Source organism: Arachis hypogaea, chromosome 19 (genome assembly GCF_003086295.3).
Source record: "Arachis hypogaea cultivar Tifrunner chromosome 19, arahy.Tifrunner.gnm2.J5K5, whole genome shotgun sequence".
In the NCBI taxonomy this organism is placed as follows: domain Eukaryota; kingdom Viridiplantae; phylum Streptophyta; class Magnoliopsida; order Fabales; family Fabaceae; genus Arachis; species Arachis hypogaea.
The window spans coordinates 38,442,587-38,447,691 of NC_092054.1; the positions used below are offsets into that span (position 1 = coordinate 38,442,587).

At 36.5% G+C, this 5,105-nt stretch overlaps 1 non-coding gene across 1 annotated transcript; it reads right to left on the reverse strand.

Annotated features, from left to right (window-relative positions):
* Positions 1 to 4,535: 4,535 nt before the first annotated feature.
* LOC112781913 (small nucleolar RNA R71) lies at positions 4,536 to 4,643 on the reverse strand. The gene has a single exon (XR_003192660.1). It is a non-coding gene; the product is annotated as a small nucleolar RNA R71 (small nucleolar RNA).
* Positions 4,644 to 5,105: the final 462 nt, after the last annotated feature.

The following is a 5,105-nucleotide window of genomic DNA, read 5'->3' on the forward strand; positions in this document are numbered from 1 at the left end:
GAATCCTATTCCATTATGATCGAGAACCTCAGATGATTAGCCGTGCAGTGACAGCGCATCGGACCATTTTCCAGAGAGGATAAAAAGTAGCCATTGACAACGGTGATGTCCTTACATAAAGCCAGCCATGGAAAGGAGTAAGATTGATTGGATGAAGACAGCAAGAAAGCAGAGGTTCAGAGGAACGAAAGCATCTCTATACACTTATCTGAAATTCTCACCAATGATATACATAAGTGTTTCTATCCTTATTTTTTATCTATTTATTATTTATGTTCGAAAACTCCATAACTATTTTATATCCTCCTGACTGAGATTTACAAGGTGACCATAGCTTGCTTCATACCAACAATCTCCATGGGATCGACCCTTACTCACGTAAGGTTTATTACTTGGACGACCCAGTGCACTTGCTGGTTAGTTGTATCGAAGTTGTGAATGAAAAACGATTTATCAAGACGTGCGTACAAAGTTTCTGGCGCCGTTGCCTGATATCACAATTTCGTGCACCAAGTTTTTGGCGCCGTTGCCGGGGATTGTTCGAGTTTGGACAACTGACGGTTCATCTTGTTGCTCAGATTAGGTAATTTTCTTTTTGTTTTATCTTCAAAAATTTTTTAAAAATCTTTCAAAAATATATTTTTCTTCAGAATTTTTAAGAATGAATTCTAGTGTTTCATGAAGCATGTTGAAGCCTGGCTGGCTGTAAAGCCATGTCTAATTCTTCTGGGTAGAGAATGTCAGGCATGTCATGTCTGAGTTACATACTAAAGCTTGTTGGCTATTAAGCCATGCCTGGCCCTTTGATTGGAGCTTTAGACTAATGAGCATAAGATTCCTGGAATTCATATTAAAAATTTTGGAATCCTTATTTTTCTTTTTCAAAATGATTTTCGAAAAAATTAAAAGAAAATACAAAAAAATCATAAAATCATAAAAATAAAAAAAATATATTTTGTATTTCTTGTTTGAGTCTTGAGTCAGATTTAAAGTTTGGTGTCAATTGCATGTTCATCTTGCATTTTTCGAAAAATTCATGCATTCATGGTATTCTTCATGATCTTCAAGTTGTTCTTGGTAAGTCTTCTTGTTTGATCTTGATGTTTTCTTATTTTGCATCTTTTCTTGTTTTTCATGTGCATTTTTGCATTCATAGTGTCTAAACATGAAAGATTTCTAAGTTTGGTGTCTTGCATGTTTTCTTTGCATACAAAAATTTTCAAAAATAAGTCTTGATGTTCATCATGACATTCAAAGTGTTCTTGGTGTTCATCTTGACATTCATAGTGTTCTTGCATTCATCACATACTTTGATCCATAACTTTCATGCATTGCATCATTTTTCATGTTTTTCTCTCTCATCATAAAAATTCAAAAATAAAAAAAAATATCTTCTCCTTTTTCTTCTCTTAAAATTTCAAAAATTAGATTTGGCTTTTTCAAAAATTTTAAAAATCTAGTTGTTTTCATGATTCAAATCAAATTTTCAATTTGAAAATCTTATCTTTTTCAAAATCTTTTTCAAAAATCAAATCTTTTTCATTTTTCTTAGTTATTTTCGAAAATAAAAAAAATATTTTTCAAAAATCTTTTTCTTATCTTTACCTCCTAATTTTCGAAAATAACATCATCAATTAATGTTTTGATTCAAAAAATTTCAAGTTTGTTACTTACTTGTTAAGAAAGATTCAAACTTTAAGTTCTAGAATCATATCTTGTGATTTCTTGTGAATCAAGTCATTAATTGTGATTTTAAAAAAATCAAATCATTTTCAAAAATTTGGTTTTTAAAATATCTTATCTAACTTTTTATCTTCTTATCTTTTTAAAAAAAAATTGATTTTCAAATTTGTTTCAACTAACTAACTAACTTTTTGTTTGTTTCTTATCTTTTTCAAAACTACCTAACTAACTCTCTCTCTCTCTCTAATTTTCGAAAATATCTTCCCTCTTTTTCAAAATTTCTTTTTAATTAACTAATTATTTTAATTTTTTGATTTTAAAATTTCAAAAATTACTAACTTTTTTCAAAAAACTATTTTCGAAAACCACTAACTCTTTTTCAAAAATTATTTTCGAAAATTCACTTCCCCCTCTCATCTTCTTCTATTTGTTTATTTATTTACTAACATCTCTTCCTCATTCACCAAAAATCCGAACCCCCTCTCTCTCTGAGTTCAGATTTTCTCTTCTTCTTTTCTTCTATTCACACAGGGACCTCTATACTGTGGTAAAAAGGATCCCTATTATTATTATTATTTTTCTGTCCCTCTTTTTCATATGAGAAGGAGTAAAGACAAGAATATTCTTGTTGAAGTAGATCCAGAACCTGAAAGGACTCTGAAAAGGAAACTAAGAGAAGCTAAAATACAACAGTCCAGAGACAACCTTTCAGAAATTTTCGAATAAGAAGAGGAGATGGCAGCTGGTGCACGAAATTGTGATCTCCAGGCTCCAAAGCTTGGTGCTCTGATCTTAATTCATAATTGTCACAACTTCGATACAACTAACCAGCAAGTGCACTGGGTCGTCCAAGTAATACCTTACGTGAGTAAGGGTCGAATCCCACGGAGATTGTTGGTATGAAGCAAGCTATGGTCACCTTGTAAATCTCAGTCAGGCAGATATAAAGTGATAATGGTGTTTTCGAATATTATATAATAAAATAGGGATAGAGATACTTATGTAAATCATTGGTAGGAATTTCAGATAAGCGAATAGAGATGCTTTTCGTTCCTCTGAACCTCTGCTTTCCTGCTATCTTCATCCAATCATTCTCACTCCTTTCCATGGCTGGCTTTATGTGATACATCACCACTGTCAATGGCTACTTTCGGTCATCTCACGGGAAAATGATCCAATGCCCTGTCACGGCACGGCTAATCGTCTGGAGGCATCACCCTTGTCAATGGCTTCATCTTATCCTCTCAGTGAATAATATGCTCACGCACCCTGTCACGGCACGGCTATTCATCTGTCGGTTCTCGATCATGCCGGAATAGGATTTACTATCCTTTTGCGTCTGTCACTAACGCCCTGCAATCGCGAGTTAGGAGCTCGTCACAGTCATTCAATCATAGAATCCTACTCGGAATACCACAGACAAGGTTTAGACCTTCCGGATTCTCTTGAATGCCGCCATCATTCTAGCTTACGCCACGAAGATTCTGGTTAGGAGATCTAAGAGATACTCATTCTAGCTTATTTCATGTAGAACAGAAGTGTTTGTCAGGCACGCGTTCATAAAGGAGAAGGATGATGAGCGTCACACATAATCATCACCTTCATCACGTTCTTGGGTGCGAATGGATATCTTAGAAGAGAAATAAGAAGAATTGAATAGAAAACAGTAGTACTTGCATTAATCTTTGAGGAACAGCAGAGCTCCACACCTTAATCTATGGAGTGTAGAAACTCTACCGTATGAAAATACATAAGTGAAGGTCCAGGCATGGCCGAGATGGCCAGCCCCCTAAACGAGATCATAGGATCAAAATACAATCCAGGATGCCTAATACAATAGTAAGAGGTCCTATTTATAATAAACTAGTCACTAGGGTTTACATGAGTAAGTAATTGATGCATAAATCCACTTCCGGGGCCCACTTGGTGTGTGCTTGGGCTTGGGCTTGAGTGTTACACGTGCAGAGGCCATTTGTGGAGTTGAACGCCAGTTTCTGTGCCAGTTTGGGCGTTCAACTCTGGTTCTGGATCCTTTTCTGGCGCTGGACGCCAGATTTGGGCAGAAGGCTGGCGTTGAACGCCAGTTTACGTCGTCAATTCTTGGCCAAAGTATGGACTATTATATATTTCTGGAAAGCCCTGGATGTCTACTTTCCAACGCAATTGGAAGCGCGCCATTTCGAGTTCTGTAGCTCCAGAAAATCCACTTTGAGTGCAGGGAGGTCAGAATCCAACAGCATCAGCAGTCCTTTTTCAACCTCTGAATCTGATTTTTGCTCAAGTCCCTCAATTTCAGCCAGAAAATACCTGAAATCACAGAAAAACACACAAACTCATAGTAAAGTCCAGAAATGTGAATTTAACATAAAAACTAAGGAAAACATCCCTAAAAGTAACTAGATCCTACTAAAAACATACTAAAAACAATGCCAAAAAGCGTATAAATTATCCGCTCATCAGCAGCCGAAAATAATAACAATGCAAGGAGAATGCTTGGTGACTTTACTGCACCTAATTCCAATTTATATGGAAGAAGCATCTCCATTCCTGCCATTGGAGCAAACAATTTTGAGCTGAAACCTCAACTAGTTTCTCTGATGCAGCAGAACTGCAAGTTTTATGGACTTCCATCTGAAGATCCTTTTCAGTTCTTAACTGAATTCTTGCAGATATGTGATACTGTTAAGACTAATGGAGTAGATCCTGAAGTCTACAGGCTCATCCGTTTTCCTTTTGCTGTAAGAGACAGAGCTAGAGTATGGTTGGACTCTCAACCTAAGGATAGCCTGAACTCTTGGGATAAGCTGGTCAAGGCTTTCTTAGCCAAGTTCTTTCCTCCTCAAAAGCTGAGTAAGCTTAGAGTGGATGTTCAGACCTTCAGACAAAAAGAAGGTGAATCCCTCTATGAAGCTTGGGAGAGATACAAAGGATTGACCAAAAAGTGTCCTTCTGACATGCTTTCAGAATGGACCATCCTGGATATATTCTATGATGGTCTGTCTGAATTAGCTAAGATGTCATTGGATACCTCTGCAGGTGGATCCATTCACCTAAAGAAAATGCCTGCAGAAGCTCAAGAATTCATTGACATGGTTGCTAATAACCAGTTCATGTACACTTCTGAGAGGAACCCTGTGAGTAATGGGACGCCTCAGAAGAAGGGAGTTCTTGAAATTGATACTCTGAATGCCATATTGGCTCAGAACAAAATATTGACTCAGCAAGTCAATATGATTTCTCAGAGTCTGAATGGAATGCAAGCTGCATCCAACAGTACTCAAGAGGCATCTTCTGAAGAAGAAGCTTATGATCCTGAGAACCCTGCAATAGCAGAGGTAAATTATATGGGTGAACCATATGGAAACACCTATAATCCCTCATGGAGAAATCACCCAAATCTCTCATGGAAGGATCAAAAGCCT